Source organism: Mytilus galloprovincialis, chromosome 11 (genome assembly GCF_965363235.1).
Source record: "Mytilus galloprovincialis chromosome 11, xbMytGall1.hap1.1, whole genome shotgun sequence".
Taxonomy (NCBI): Eukaryota; Metazoa; Mollusca; class Bivalvia; order Mytilida; family Mytilidae; genus Mytilus; species Mytilus galloprovincialis.
This window is the reverse complement of record NC_134848.1, coordinates 71,918,941-71,937,482: the sequence shown is the minus strand read 5'-3', so window position 1 is coordinate 71,937,482 and position 18,542 is coordinate 71,918,941.

Genomic DNA, 18,542 nt, shown 5'->3' with positions numbered 1-18,542 from the left:
ATGCATGTATGTGGATGTCAAGGATAAACAACCTAACTACAAAAAACCCCCAAAAAAACAACAACACACAAACCAAAAGACATCTAGAGGGCATTATTCAATCTTCAACAATACACAAAATAAAGTACAGCCAACTGTTTTAGATTATTATAATGTTTTACACCTCGAGTGAAACATATACGCAAGAATTTTGCATTGTTTTATGTTGTGCTGTTACACAACTGTTGTAAGTTGAGTGCTCACACACATGTTTAACCCCGTTATATTCTTTATGGGCATATAGTGCAGTGGTTTTCGATGGTTTATGTCTGTCATATTAGTTTAAGGGATTTTTGTTTATAAATTAGACCGTAAATGTTTTAATTTAAATTGTTTACTTTTTTCATTTTTCATGTCAAACCACATCTCCTCATTTTCATGTAATCTCTAAAATAAAAAAAAAATGATATCACAACCTTTTTTATATATTTAGTCTAGAATGTTATAAATCTTTAAAAATCATATTTGTCACACATAATTTGTTTAAAGGTGTAAAGATTTAAGCTACTGTCAATTCTGGTCAATTTTGTATTATGTGTCCAAAACGGACGTTGATTAAAAAATGTAGTGTAGCTACAAAATGGACATTGATTAGAGAAGCCAAAAAATGGACGTCGATTAGATAGGCATAACATTGGCCACCGATTTGAAATGATATTGTGACGTCAGATTTGGACGTCGATTTGAGCAACGGACGTCGAGTAGAGACTGGAAGCCGATCTGAGTCTACATATTTATATTTGGAAAAAGAATAAAAAAAAATCTTTTTGAGGAAATATATACTTTTTTATGACATACAGAAACGAAAAAAAATGCTTAAAATGAGTCTATTTCTTAAACCGATTTAAGATTCTAATTAAGTTATGTTCATAACATATGTTCGCTCTTACTTCTTCTTGACATTTCCAAAGGTTTTTCAATGCATTTTCAAAACACCTGATTAATAAAGTAAAAAAGAAAAAATGTACAATAAATCAGACTGAGTACACTACTTGATAATTTTTTATAATCGGCTGAAGGCCCCATTAAACCAATACAAAAGTTCTGTTTTTGCTACACAATCAAACACACGCTTAGCGAAGGTCTTGCAGTTACTAGAAATGAAGTTGTACTTCTTGTTAAGTTCATCTTCGTCGGATAGCCAATCGATTAGTTGCTTTACGTTGTATCTGCCTTCATCTTCTTTAACAGGAGAAAGGTACGATGCCCTGCATGTTTTTCTATACTTATCTCTTACAGCATACTGGTGTTTACTTCTTTGTATTGTGATACCTTCCGAATTCTTTTCTATAGACCACCACCATTGTTTTGTTTTGAAGACAATAAACAAATGGTACATGATGAACGACGTAATTTGAAATCTGTAAAGCTTGTGTTTATACGCATAAATCTTTAAAATGTCTTCATTTGGATCTACAAGGTCTTTAAGCTTTTCAATAAAATCACTTGCTTTGATAAAATATGTATTCCCTTTTGTTTTGTCTGCCTCGGGGTCGAAATATATCTGGTTAGTCCAATCACCTCCTTTGCTTGCACTACTCATTATTTACTATTTTTTTTAAATGTGATGTCTTCTAAAAATTAGATATAAAGGAATTTTACACATATATCATTTATAACAAACAATCGTTTAAATAATCGGAAGCGTAGGGATGTGGAGGTTGTAAAGGAACGGGTGATCATGGTATAAGTATATGTATATAAAACATTTAAAATCAATATTGTACATACACTGTATACGTCAATATTCATAACTCGTAATTTCTATAGTTCATTTCTTAAAATTATCACAAGGAATATCACAATAACATTTATGCACTACATTTGGCGGTGAGGGTTTTAGTCGACAAGAACAATATACATTACATTTGCTTGAGTGGTTTCATAGTAGAAGAGTTTTCAAAAAGTAACAATAACAAAACACGAAGTCTAGAGTCTTTTTCGCAAAAAAATGAACTGAAAGTCAGGAAATAAAAAAGTGAGAAACAAAATGTAATATTATTTCTTTTATTATTTTAAGGGGATAAAAAGGCTTTTATAACGTGTTTATAAACCTACACTTTATGTTTCCAAATTAGTTATTGATATACCGTTAACTGTTAAATATTTGTTCCTTGACAAAGATTTTGAAACTGTTAACCTGACTATTTTTTCAAAGGTTGTGAATGTAAATAACGATTCATTAAAAATGACCTGTTTGAGTTTATAAGTGTTGAATTTAAAAAAATTTAAAATGTTAAAATGTATTCTCAGAATTTGTTTTGAATGCATTTTCTGCGACTGTCATTTAAGTAAGAGGTTTTTATGTACCAGGTTCGGTCCACATTTTTCTTCATCGGGATATACCTATTCCAGGTCAGGAATATGACAGTTGTTATTTATTCGTTTGATATGTTTGAGTGTTTAATTGTCCATTTTTTTAAGGGACTTTCCGTTTTGATTTTTTCTTGGAGTTCTGTATATTTGCTTAATTTGAATTTTTCTATTTTACTTACTGTTTCATTCATAAACATTGTATGAAGAAAATAAACTTATCATAGATACCAGGATAAGAATTTTAAATTTAACTTACTAAAGTAAAGAAAAATTGATTGCCCTTTGAGTTATGACATAAATAAGATAGTCCTAAACTTTACTACATATAATAAATAAACTTAACATAGTCCCAAACAAAAAGACATTAATGTAAAATAAAGAAACTGGAAATGTACACCGTACAATTATTCCAAAAGCCAATAATATTTGACGTATTGCTTAAAGTTTCTTAGAAACAAACTTAATCAGTAAAATTCAACATTGTCAAATGAGCCATGCGAAATGAGGTAAAGTTCAGTCAGATAAATCATGCCAAAAAGACATGTACGCCTAACAATCAATATTTGTATTACATTTAGTTGACATATCGCTTATAGTATCTAAAAACAAATGTAACCATGAAAACATAACATTGACAAATAAACCATGGCAATGAGGTCAATATACGAATATTCCTGCGAGACAGACATTTACACCTTGCAATCATTCCATACACCAAATATTCAGTTGGCCTATAGCTTATGTTCAAGAAAAAAAACCCCAGGCAAAACATAAAAACACAAATGACTGAGAACTGAACAGTAAAAATGTGGTTAAGGTAAGGACAACCTGTTCGCCTGCATGTGGCATAAGAAAAAAAGGACAAAAACACCAAAACCTACCTTTCACAACCGAACGATGAAAATGAGTCAAATGTCAGATGACACGTGTTAGTTGGGATATGCACATTCTAGAATCTTACCATACAACATATAGAGTAGACCTATTGCTTATGTAATAGAAATACACCGAGGGAAAGGTGTGTCTGGATAAGAAACCCCGTCGGCCGTCGGCTGGAGGGGTTTCTTATCCAGACACGCCGTATCCTTTCTTTTGGGGAGAGGGGCTGATCCAACTGTAGCTGCGAAACCGTAGCTCATAGGTCCTTATGTTATTTTTTGACTTTTTGCGGACTATGGTGGTCTTCAAAAAGTAAAAAAATAACAGAAGAACCTATGAGCTACGGTTCTGCAGCTAATCCAGCTGGGGGTTCCCAACTCAACAGAAAGGGGGTCGGGTTCCAGTCAGTCAAATACATTGATCTTTTAAATCGGGTCCAACCCACGGAACCCCTACCCCGGATCGGCCACTGGATAACGAGGGGGGCGAGACTTAGAATCCCCCTTTTTTAATAGAAACATATGACTGGGATACAAAATATTACTTTCAGCAAAGAAGTAATTAAAGGATTTTTTTTGGTATTCAGAATAGATGCTTAATTTTTTTTCGCTATTAGAATTTCCTAAAATGTTTTTTTTAATATCTTGAAACAATTTGTAGTGAGCACTATTAGTAATTTCTTATGTTCATGCTATCTAAAGAATAATCAATTTCTATTGTTACGGATAACAATGGACTTTGTTTGCGGGATGTAGAAGCAGGGGTTTCCAGAAACCCCGCTTGTCACAGCCTGTGGTCAAAATCCATAGTTATTCGTAACAATAGCTCTATTCAATTTACACGTGTTTCAAAAATAGAAACTATGAAGTATAACAATAGAACTGGGGTGTAAAGTATTTGATATATTGACTTGATCTGAAAACTTTACGTTGTTCACTGATCCATTGAATGAGGTCGAAGTCAGATGAAACCTGTAGATTTTTTAGATACGCACATACTTAATACAGTGATCTTATTACTCATAATTAGAGAGAAATCACCACTACAATTTTTTTTCTCAAGCAGTCACTGAACCATCAAAATGTGGACTAGTGCAATGGACATATGAAAACTTCATAGCAGAATTAATTTTGAAGTGAAAACAAAGCCATTTTAGCAAATATTCCACACGAACCTTTTAAGTACACAGTCTTAATATGTATTATTCACAAAGAGTAGTTATATGCGATATGAGCTAGTACCATTCTAAACTTTCTAAAGTTACCAAAGTTAATTTATTTCAACTGAGACTATGTAGACAAGTATCCCAACGAAAAGCACGATCCTAATTTAACTCATGTAATTATAAACGTCAAAGTTGACGAAATGAATCATATTTGTCAATAATTACAACATCACTGTTTTTCTGCTGGTTTTGTAATAATGTAGTCTCTGCTATAAAGCAAAAGCACAGCATATCTTATTTTATTCAGACGATACATTGTTGATTGTTCGAAATTTGGCATTGGACAGATGCCTTACGTCGGAATTAATTTTGTCAATAATATGTTCCACAGCGGCACATTTACTGGCCTAAGAAGTCTATTTTCCCCCTAAATCTTGGAGTTTTTGTTCTTCAAAGATGCTGTACGTCCTATTGAGTGTTTAATTTTTAGTTGTTCTCTTTTGAAAAGTGTTCCTTGATTCTGATAGATATTGCTAATATGTCAAAGGTTATCTTCGAATGGTAAACAATGACTTTTGCCTTGTTTTGGATAGAAATAAAAACCTTTTGACATCACTCAAGTCGCGGTCTCCTTCCAAGCAACTGCAGACAAGTTACCTATATCGTATATAGAGCTCTTACAAATGTTATTTCTTCTCTTATATCTACAATTCCGGGACTTTTCCCGGCTGTGTCTGTACGATTGATGGTATGTATTCGTGAAATAGGGTCAAAAAGTACTCCGTCTCTTTTAAGTTATGTTGATTTAATTAATGGTTATTTCCTGGACTCAATGCGAAGATGAATTGGAGACACTGGTTTATATGAGTAATTCAGGATTTGAAAGTTCCTCGCATGAATGATTAAAAAAAAGGTTTTAAATAATTTTGTAAACTGACATTTTAATGAGACTCTTTTGTACGGAACAGATCCACCAGCATTAAAAAATAACTGTAAAGAATGTTCCATCTGTTCATAAACCACCTGTTGTGAAGCTTTGAAAAAAATGTCTTGAGACGAATAGGTTTTAAAATTTAATATGTGGTGTTCGGTTTTAACTATCGTAAGAGTCTAAGATTTTAAAAAAGAAACTTAATACGCCTGGCACATACATTTATATATTGATAGATGTATTTTTGTGTTACAATTTATCACAATAATCTTTTTATGATGGATATTTGCTGATTTTCAATGTATGCTTATTTACTTAAGGTAGTTGGAGTGTCTAAATTATAATACATATAATTTTTTAATAATTTGCTTAAATGTAGTTTATATAATGCTTTTTTTTTAAATAATAAAAAGAATGGGTCACAGGGATTATTTTCACGCTACAAGCTGTTCAAAATTGACAGATTTTGTATAGATTATGCATGGAAAACCCAATTTTCTGCAATAAAGCATAAACTACAACAAAGAATTTTAAGATAGCATATGAGGAGATGGCTTTCAGTTAAGAAAAAGAAACAAATGGGGTCATCGGACCCGTTTTCTTGCTACGTAAAAAATAAGTAAATTTCTAACACGTTCTTTTGAAGAATTACCTTCATCTGAACAATCTGCCCTTGCATTTGAGTTGCCTCCCCTTAAGTGGCTAAGTTGTAAAAATTTAATCAAACAAAAGTTTTCTGTTGTTTTGTAAAATACAACCATAAGTATGATAAAACATGTCGTTTTCTATATTAAAAAACAAAAGTTCTTACACCTTAAATATCTACTATCTACCTTAAGCTAGATTTATACTATAGTCTTTATAAAAAGTTTATATAGATAAGATAGTAACAAAGTGATATTTAGTGCATTATCGATTTTATATGACATCAAATCTCTTCTCATTTTGGTGTTCATTTCGAGATGGAGAAATAATTGAAGCAAATGAGCTCATCATTATTTGTCTCTGCATTAACTATTGTATTTGATACGAAGCTGTCGAAAGGTAAAGCTTGACATGCCACACAGTCTACGCCTTACACAAACAGTTGATATTTTTTTGCCATTGACCTTAATGTATTTACATTGAAGATACCCACTGATAGGTAACAAACTTGTATTTGTTTTTATGAAACAATATTGAAAATTACATTATAGTTAATTGCTAAATATTGAATTTAAATACAATCAATCGTCAGAGATTTCAAAACAGCTTACCTCTGAAATGATTTTTCTGTGAATGAAGATAAAGAGTCAGTGTAAATATAAAAACTGGGTTTACTTGTGCTAAATTTAGATCATTAATGAATGTACTGAGTTAAAGTGGCACGGTATATTTTACTTCCGAAGTGATAGTGATATCTTTTTTAGAACACTGCCCAAAACATATAATATACAGATATTTTAAGTAGTTTCATTATAATATTTAGAAATTATTTGAATATTTATCATGACTGTTTACTTTGATTGCTATCTTTATAATCTTATGCAACTGTTGTTTTATTCTTTTGTCGTAAAGTAAATACAGAATTCTCAAAATATCAGTTTCAACAGTATGTTATTTTTTTTATTCATTTTTTTCTATGCCTGATTCATCCCTCGCCTTTGGAAAGGATGTTCAGTAGATACTGTACTTTTAGTTTAATGACAGTGTTCTGATACATTGATCCAAGAAGGATACATTGACTGAAAAAGAATACATTGACTGAAGAAGGATACATTGACTGAAGAAGGGTACATTGACTGAAGAAGGATACATTGACTGAAGAAGGGTACATTGTTTGAAGATGGATACATTGACTGAAGAAGGATACATTGACTGAAGAAGGATACATTGACTGAAGAAGGATACATTGACTGAAGAAGGATACATTGACTGAAGAAGGATACATTGACCGAAGAAGGGTACATTGACTGAAGAAGGATACATTGACTGAAGAAGGGTACATTGTTTGAAGAAGGGTACATTGACTGAAGAAGGATACATTGACTGAAGAAGGGTACATTGTTTGAAGATGGATACATTGACTGAAGAAGGATACATTGACTGAAGAAGGGTACATTGACTGAAGAAGGATACGTTGACTGAAGAAGGGTACGTTGACTGAAAAAGGTTACGTTGACTGAAGAAGGATACGTTGACTGAAGACGAATACATTGACTGATGGGGACTAACTGTGCACCACTTATTGCGGACCTGTTTTTGTATTGCTATGAGTTACAATTTATGACAAAAATAAGCAAACACCCATCGAAACAACATCTGATAAACTAATTTAATAATACTTTTAGATATTTGGATGATATTTTGCCTCTCAATAATGACGACTTCAGTATGTATACTAAAGAAATTTATCCTGTTGAACTTACTTTAAATAAAGCTAATACTAACAATGACCACTGCCCTTTCCTCGATCTTGATATCTATATCACTAACGGAAAGCTGAATACTTAAATTTATGATAAAAGAGATGATTTTTCATTTCCTATCGTTAATTATCCATTTTTCGATGGTGACGTTCCCTTGTCACAATCTTACGGTGTTAGCACCTATAGGGGTCAATTGTCACATTGATTTATTTGTAGGTCTTACTTTGCTGTACATTATTGCTGTGTACAGTTTATCTCTGTCTATAATAATATTCAAGATAATAACCAAAAACGACAAAATTTCATCAAAATTACCAACTCATGGGCAGCAACCCAACAACGAGTTGTCCGCTTCATCTGAAAATTTCAGGGCAGATAGATCTTCACCAGATGAATAGTTTTACCCCTAATCAGATTTGCTATAAATGCTTTAGTTTCAGAGATATAGGACAAAATCTACATTTTACCCCATTATTCTATTTTAAGCCATGGTGGCCATCTTGGTTGGTTGACCGGGTCACCGGACATATTTTTTAAACTAAATACCCCAATGATGAATGTGGGTAAGTTTGGGTAAATTTGGCCAAGTAGTTTCATAGGAGAAATTTTTTGAAAAAGTTAACGCCGGACGACGACGGACGACAAACGAGTGATGAGAAAAGCTCACTTGGCCATTTGGGCCAGGTGAGCTAAAATGTCACGTTTAAAAATTTATACAATTATTTAGTTAAATTCTTTGAGCTAGCATGTACACAAAATACAAGCTTTCTATAATTTTGCCACGAACAATTAATCATATTTTGTAACCTCAAGATCTGTAACCTCAATGATCTATAGGCAGGACATTCTAAAACAAAATGGTACTAATTTACAATACAATTCATATGACAGCGTATCCATATGCGATGTTTTCTTACAATATTGTCAAAACAACCAATTTCTATATTCATTTTAATGTTCTACTACATAGTTTAGTGACGATATTACTAAACAAAAATCGTTTTTCAAATTTCTATATCAACACTCATTATTTATAAAAAAAGAAGATGTTGTATGATTGCAAATGAGACAAATCTCCACAAGAGACCAAAATGACACAGAAATTAACAACTATAGGTCACCGTACGGGCTTCAACAATGAACAAATCCCATACCGCATAGTCAGCTATAAAAGGACCCGAAATGACAATGTAAAACAATTCAAACGAGAAAACTAACGAAAAATAATCTAATATAACCGATTACATTTGAAATTAGATGTATTATAATGTAATCGATTTCATTGAATTAGCAATGTAATTGTAATTTAATCAATTACACATAAAAGTAATCGACCCTATCGCTGCTTTCAACTTGTTCATATATATAAATATTGTAAAGCTCATTATTTTTTTTGAAACGGTGTTCATTTTAGCCACTTTTTCCAAAACGTGAAGTATTTGAATTTTTATACAATAAGTATTATGATAGGAAGAGATCTCTTTAAATAAAACGATTAAAAAAAAATTGTAAGTGTGATTTATGATGGATTACATCTACATCATGTGGAAGGCTAATCCATTCCCTTATAACAGAGGGAAGGAAGGAATTTTGATAAAAGGAAGTTCTACAGTTCATGTTTTAAACATCTGAACTATTTGATTATTTACATTTGTTCATATTATCTACATCGCTACACCTTCACGCGTTTATAATAATAAATACAGATAAAGATACTAAAGATAAGTATTTTGCTAATTCTGGTATTTTTCTAAAATATATTTACGCGTCGAATTTTTTTTCTAGTCATGTATTAATCAGGACTAGCGGATAACTGAACCAAATAAGTTTATGTTTTTGTGAATGAGACCAAGTTTGTGTAAAATTAAAAAATCTTAAACATGTACCTTCAAATTTCCTGATACAATGATATACTTGGGTAAGGGTTTGTTATTCATCAATATTTAGTATTTTGATTTGCATGCAGGTAAAATTCATTTGAATATTAGGAAAGATTTCAATATTCATAAACTGTTAATATCAGCAATAATTGTGGGACAGGATGATACAGAATGTGGAATGCAACCCTCTTACCTCGGATTTGTACCAGTTCAGCATAAAAACACAGAAAAGATGACATTAAAAGTCGGGAAAAAAATGTGACCTCTGTATAGAACAGTGACCAGACTCATCATCAACTGAAGATCAAAAACTATAATCATGCTCATTTTTGTATGCTACTATATAATCGCAAATACTAAATATATGTAACAATTTAAGTTAAGTTTCAGATACAGACATCTTTGAAATTGAAATTACAAATGAATTATATCGAAAACGGAAAAAAAAGTGCTTTTTTTATGACAATTGACGGTTTTCCCATACTTGTGTATATCCAAGACATACATATATTCAGTTAAAGTTACGATATTACCTTGCCTGGCGACACTTTACCTCTGCAATAAATGATCAATATTGTTCTTACTTAAAATCTTATACACTGGAAGCGTATTTGGCAAAAGCTATTTGATGTTATTCATAAAAATCAAAACCCTTAAAAACCTTGCAAACAGTTACAATAGAGTCAATGCCATCAAAGAAGTTAACACGACAAAACATTCGGACATACATTTCTTTCTCTGTCAACGAATATGAGCGGGAATTTCTGCATAGCTCTGACCCCTGTTGGAGCACAGCTCCGTATATTTACGATTTTGTTGTGAACAAACACATGACTATGTTTCATGGAGATTTCCCCTGACATAAACATAAAAAGAGTATGCAAGAATTCTGCTGACAAATACCCTTCAAAATACAAGGGTTGTATTGTATTATTAACCTCTCGTCATTTGTACACTAAAGTTGATATAATAGGTGATAACACAATGTGTGATACGGTCCAAATTGTAGTTGGAAAAGAAGCAAACAAAACATGCTGCCTAGACTTTCATCTTTATTGAATGCATTGTTGATGGATTGTTTTAACCGGTTTTCTTCTTGACATAAAGCTTGGCTGACTTTTTTGCAAATACAAGTGATTTTACACAGAAATTATCGTGGGTGTCCTTAAAAGTCCTGTAGGCTGTTTCTTTGGCTATTCCAATCAAGTCGTGTGGCATCTATTAAGAGCGTGTATAGCTGGCAGCAGTTTACAAATAGTTGGAGAAAGGCAGGTACAGAGTTGGTGAATGAAATAGGTTAACATCTTCTCGCGTCCTTAATACTTCTAATGTTCTAATCCCATCTGCACCCACATGGAATATCATATGAGTATCGGATAATCTTTAGTGCTAAACAATTCACGACAGTCATTAACAGTGCCTGCAACGACTTTGACAATTTCAGGATTTTCAAACGTCCAGGCTAAGTAATGCTGACAATCAGTAGGAATTATAGTAGGATTTGTCAAAGTTTGAAGAATGAAACAACTAAAGCAATTAAGGAAACCTTGTTTGCTTTCCTTAATTGACAGAAATGTCTTCCAATCATGGATACTTCTGTCTTTTATAACATGTCACACTATGTGCGGCCCTCCTTCGCACTAGACTCTGTGTGCTAGAGTAAGGCATTGACACATATTTTTAAAATAGTCATCTGAAAGGTCACCGAATTTTTTATTTTCTGAGTATTGATTCATTCAACCAATGCCAAAAGTTTTGTACTGTGATTTAAAGCTGTATATAAAAAAATGAGAACGGAAATGGGGTTTATGTCAAAGATACAACAATCCAATGAAAATTAAACTTTGTGAATATGTTTCTTTTCAATACTTGGTCACCGTACAAATATAGGTATTGAAATGAATTATCAAGAAGAATGTACATACAAATAGTATTGAAAAAGCTTCACGTACCATTTACATATAAGCGAACTACACTGCTTTTCTAGCTTTTTACCTGTCACACACTTTTAGAATTGATGCATTGATAAGTTATTACGAAAATACAACTGGTTGCTTTGATTTATGTACCGTAGAAATTGATTTAGGCATACCGCCAATGTGTTGTTGTCCTGTGGTAATACTCTGTAGTTTTGTCTTTCATGTTTTCTTATGTGCTTTGACTATATACACGATTTTGTTTTTTCTTTGTTGACATATTTGCTTTTTTTTAAATGATAAAGATTTGAAAACAATGCTGTACCCCTATTTTTGACATTTTTTCCTATTATGTCTGTTTGTTTTGTTCATACCTTGTTTTCCATATAATGAAATTTTATACGACTGGCATACAAGAGAGAGGCAAACATAAAACAATGCAATACTATCGACAAATCAAAGAAAGATAATCAATGCTGCCAAACAACAAATTACAAAGAAATAAACATTGATTTACACAAACTTCAATTAAAACCAGGGTAAAAAAAAGAGAGAGGCGAAATATACCAGATGGACAGTCATGGATCGAAAATAAACTGACAACGCCATGGCTAAAAAAGAAAAGACAAACAGACAAATAGTAGAATACAACATACAACACAGAAAACTAAAGACTTAGCAACAGGAACCCCACCAAAAACTGGGGGTGATCTCATGTGCTCCGGAAGGATGAGCAGATCCTGCTCCAAATGTGGCACCCGTCATGATGTTCATGTTATTACAAACCCGGTTGTTTTGGGATATATACGAACGATTCAATGATTCAAACGAAAAAACAGGGCGATCAAATTGTTCAGAACTCCATTACATTATGGCAAAGAGTCCAGAAAATGAAAATATAACAGTATAGTTAACGCCACTTTTCAAAATTGCATTGCGTACCTAAATTGCAACTTCTGAACAAAAAAAAAGCAGCGGAAATCTTAATTTAAAGTTTAATTTGAGACTAATCAATTTGTATTTGTGTAATTTGACATTTTAAACTTATTTCAGCATACGTTAATACACTCTAATATGAACAAAAAGTTCACAGTATATCTTAACAGATAAAATATTTACTGTTAAAGAAATAATCTACGGAAACATTGCGACGTTCACAAAAGATCATCGTGACAAGCATTCATTTCTTAAAAAAGAAAGGTAAGCATGAACTTATGTCAAACTGTTCTTAATATTTGAAGATATAGAACAAAACATCTGTTATACGAATTATAAGAATGTAAATTTAAGCATTGATGGAATTCGGGAACTCCTCGTTACAAAATCATTGCTCGTTTGGAGATCTATTCACAACTTTCGTAAGATTCAAAATTAAATAGATGTAACTATATAGTAAATTAGGAAACATCTACAAAATAAACCCAGAATGGAAACTTTTGTTTGGAGAATAAAAAGACGTAGGTGAAAAACTGTCAAAATAGGTGCAAGTATAGTACCCTCACGTTATACATTATATATTTATATAATCCCGTTAAAATTCGTGGGTTACAAGTACATTAAACTTTGTATGGTATACACTCGACACTATGGCTGATTTAAACCTGAGAATACAAGGTCACAGTGACGTGTTAAAGTAATCTCATTTTGAACGCAAAACTCTTTTCAATTATATTGATGATATATAAAGATTTATTTACACATATTTTAACTATTTGGAATCTATTGGGAAGACTAACTAAGAGCAACGGTTTATCAAATCAATTATTATTATATTATATAAACCCCCTTGACTATGAGGTATGGGCTTTGTTCATTGTTGAAGAACATATTGGTGAGAATTGTCCCATTAGCAATCATATCACATCTTTTTAAACCACTTAAAGTAAAATAAAAATATCGAACTCCGAAGAAAACTCAATAGAAAGACCCTAAACAAATGGCAAAATTAAAAGTTCAAACACACCAAATGAATGGACAACAGTTGCCATATTCACGACGTGATACAGGCATTTCCTTGTGTAGAAAAAGGTGGATCAAACCCGATTTTACAGAAGGCTGTAGATAATATATGGGATATATACAAAGCATATAAGCAAAACGAAAGATTGAAATACAAAAAATTACCACAGCACAACAACACAACGGTGGGATTTACCGAACCACGCCAAAAGGATAATTTTGCGCCTGTCCCAAGTCAGGAGCCTCTGGCCTTTGTTAGTCTGGTATGGCTTTTAAATTTTAGTTTCTTGTGTATAATTCGGAGTTTAGTATGACGTCCATTATCACTGAACTAGTATGCATATTTGTTTAGGGGCCATATGAGAGACGCCTCCGGGTGCGGGAGTTTCTCCCGACATTGAAGACCAATTGGTGACCTTCGGCTGTTGTCTGCTCTATGGTCGGGTTGTTGTCGCTTTGACACATTCCCCTTTTCCATTCTTAATTTTGTCCTCTTTGCTCTTCAACATTGTACTTGTTTGGCTATTTTGATCTGAGCGTCACTGATGAGTCCTATGTAGACGAAACGCTTGTCTGGTGTATTAAATTATAAGCCTGGTACTTTTGATAACTATATTACCTTTTGGAGATGTGCATGTTGAATAAAGTTTAGTTCCAAATTAGTAACATGGCCAGATGGGCTGTAAATACATGTAATATCAGGCTAGAGGGAAAAGTCACATTTCATAGTTTTAAATTAAGGTATTCCTCTAAAGCATGGTCCTGCAATGCTTGTTTACAGTGGCGGTGATAAAATACACAAATCAACAACAAAAAATTATATATCTGCGCTAGGCTTGTTCAATTTTGCATTGTGATTTTTACTCAAGTACTGCTCCATGAAATCGTCACTTCACAAACTATACGGTCAAAATAACCAATTAATTTACTAATACGATATGCGGTGTTTCAACACACTTGTAACATTGCGTCTTTGGTATATATATATTAGGATAGTGTTATGATCTGTTCTAAGTTTTTAATCAGTTTTGACTGCGAAACATCATTTAACACTGGTGGTTTTAAACAAGTTCAATTCTCCCCCACTCACAGGCAACAATTGTCGCCATTTGCATATTGAAATAACTATGGTCGAAGTTATCTAGTATCCAACGAACAACATCACTTCTGTTATTTATGCATGCCATCAACATTGCAGATTTTATATTATATAATCTGCAATCAATTGTTTTATGAAGCCATTTTACAAGTTCAATGTTTCCACTTCCAGATGCTTCCCCAACCACAATTTCAATATTAAAAGCATATTTCCCAAATTTTTCAATGATGAATTGAACGACTTTAGTTTTTCCGTTTTTACACGCAGATATTAAAGAAGTCTCAATATCGAAAATGTCGTTATCATACACTGCGAGCATCCATTTTACTAAATCAACATCTCCACTCCCACTTGTTTCAATTAAACCTAATCTCATGTCAAATATTTCGTGTGGAAATATCTGAAGCAGCCATTGAACGACATCTGTGTTACCATTTTTACAAGCATTCAGCATAGCAGAATTTAAGTCAAAAGTAGATCGCGCTAATCTCAAATCTAAGATAGGTTCTAAGAATGATAAACGATTAGAACTTGTAGCATATGTGTGAAACAGCCATTGAACAACTGTGATATCTCCATTAGTTGATGCATTGTTCAAAGCGACTTTCTTGTCAAACTTGATCTCAGGACATTTAGCTATTAACATTGTTATCAACTTGAGTTCGCCACTGGCAAATGCATTATGCATGCACGATACGTTGACAAGAGTTCTGTAAAACGTGATACATAACAATAATTTCATGCTGTCAAAGTCACCTCTTCTACACATTTCAAGCATAGTCTCCTGTTTGTTGATCATCAAATGCCTGCAATTTAGCAGAATCCATATTACCAAATCAGAACACTTCGACAAACTACTTCGTTGATTTGAATTAGAAGTATATATTTTTTGTATTACTGACATAATGTTCATTTGTTTGTTGTCAATATTCTGTAACAAAATCTCTATCAATTCATTTCTTAAATCTTCTGTGCATTGAATATCGAGGATAGCATGTATTGTACTTTGAACATCAACATGTTCTAATCCAAAATTTGATATGCAAACTTTCAATACCTCTAGCGCACTACTTTTGCCTTTTTTACACACACTTAGGACAAGGTTCTGAATATCAATATGGACGTTTCTATTCATACTAAGAATAAACTTTAAACTTTCTTCCTTCATTGGATCCAATGCAATGCCAACAAGTTTTTGGAAATCAAAAGAAACCCAATCAAATAATGTCACTAACATATTCATTAAACAAGGCATTTCGTTCTTGCATGCTATTTCCATGGCAGCTTGTATATCTGACGAAACACAATTGCACTGCGTTAAAAACATCAATGTTATACTAATACTAATATTTTTTCTCTCTTCTGTTAAAAAAGTGTTAAAAGCATGGTGTATTGCTGAACGTACCTCAAATATGTCAGGATCACAGTTCTCTAATAACCAACAAAAGTTTACTATGTCGCCGTTTTTACAAGCCCGATTCATTAATAGTTGGCAGTCAATGATACTAGGTGACGAAAATCTGACTAGAAATTTCAAGACGTCGAAATGTTTGTGTGATATCGTTTTACTTCGACAAAGCTCTGCGATTGCTTCAGATATGTTTAGAGATTCGCAATACGTAAGATAAAGGAATTTTACCGGTTGTAAATTACCATAGCGACAAGCTTCAATAAAAATTTTATCGACTTCTTGTGGGTCACTAAAGTTAACAAACTCATATAAATATGCGAAGGTTTCATCTTTATTTCCTCGCAGCGCTTCCTCTATTGCCGAATTGAAATTTAGAAGGTTTAAGTCAACTCTATTCATCAACCATTTGACTTCCTTTACTGAGCTCAATCGACACACCGTATCAAAAACTGATTTTACGTCGATTAAATCCTTTCCATATGTCTCAAAAATGCACAATTGCAACTCTAAACGACGTCTTTCGTCTTTCTTTCTCAAGTATAATGTACATATTCTATCAATGTCCGATTGATCGAATTCAAAATTCTGAATTAAGAATATAACGACTGATGAACTAAAAAATATAGCATCATCTATACATTTTTTGTAGTCAATTGGTTGTCTTATCCTTTCAAAAAGCCATTGAAGAATTGAAATAGAACTACTTCGGCATGCATGTATGAATAATGATTCCAATGATGTATTCGATAATCCATATGAGCGATACAACCACTGAAAAAATGGTAAATTGTCATAGTAACATGCCATTTTTACAATGTATGTGATATCAAACAAAATTGGATCAAAGTTCTGTAACAACCATTTTGTAATGTCATCAGCATTTCGGATTTCGAAACTTTCCCAAATACTGCGGATAAGCGAATTCATATCAAAAAGTGTAGTTTCATATTTGCATAAAACAATCTTAAGCAAATCAAAGTCTCCTGACGCCAGCACAGTTTTCAATGCCATATTAAAATGTAGGAATTCGCTTTTGAAATTTTGAAATAACACTTGAGCACATTTCTTATTATTATTCATACAGGAAAATTTCAACATATCATTTATTCTATATTCATTCATAGGATCTTTAAAGAACTTTTTAAACAACCGTACACCGCTGTCTCCTTTATTTACTGACATTGCAATTTTTAGAGCGACAAAACTATCCACCGTATTTAAATATTTTTGATCAATTACCTCTGAAAGGTAGATGAAAATGGGTATGGCTTTACAACTGGTAGCTTCTTTTAGTATAGTCTTAAACTTCAATTGTTTGTCAAAGTGTGTGCATAACCATTTTACAGCTTTCAAGCTCTGTTGTTTTACTGCGATGCTCATTATATCAACTGTATCTAAATTTTTAAATCTTTTAAACATCAGTTGCATTAAATGCTCATCACCACATGAACATACTCTTTCAACAATTTCTGCCTTAGCCTGCTCTACGTCAATGTTCTCGAGCAGAAATATTATGCAATCATTGTTTCCATATCTTAACTCTTCAACCAGTACTGTGGTTACATCTAAAGTCTTGTAAAAGTCTGTATCATATATTAATTTTAGTGCACATATTTCTTTGTGTACCCAATGATGGTTTCTACATGCATTGTAAAATACTTCACTTTCTGTAATACTCATAATCCATTTGACCATTTCAAAGTTCTTATGAAGTTTATTGGATATAGCCAATAAAACGTCTACATTCAAACAGGAATACTCAGATACAACATACTTCACAAAGGCAAAACATTGACTCGATGTATAATATAATTTATTTCGAGCTATTTCCTCTAATATTGCTTCCCCGTCAAAATAGTTGCATGTGTTTTCCATCAAAATTTTACATATGCTGAAATTAGATTGAGACAATGCTGTGTGCATTGCAAAGTCTAGATTTTTTATTCTAGTCTTAAATTTTGTCAACAATAACACGACTACCTCTCGAGTGTCGGTTACTCGAGAGGAGGACTCATAAAAATGGATTTTAATGGGCGGATCAACGCGTCCTTTTGATGCAACTATTAACGCCTTTTCGATATCGAATTGTTCTTGTTGAAAATGTTTGAAAAACCAATGAACTATAGATATAGCTCCATGTGCACATGCATTGTATAGAGCTAAAGGAACGTCAATTTTTGAACTGTCTTGTTGTTTGAAAATAAGTTTGATTAAAGCCGTATTGTTTACTTCAAATGCTTTTGTTAAAATATCATTGCTTTCAATCAAATCAGACGCCAGAACTGTAGACGAAAGTAATTGTAATGCTGCAATTGTTCCTTTTTTAAAAGAACCTATATTAAATGAATGCAACGTTATTTTGTCGAATTTTATCCTATTTTTTTTCATGAACTGCCATAACATGTTTAATCTGGGTTTATTTAAGTAACCACACGATAGTAAAATAGCTCCAGTAAAACACTGTTCGTGACTTTCATTTATGTAAATGTTTTTTTCAACTTGCAAGTCATGCTGCATCAATTTTAGGATAGTTCGAATT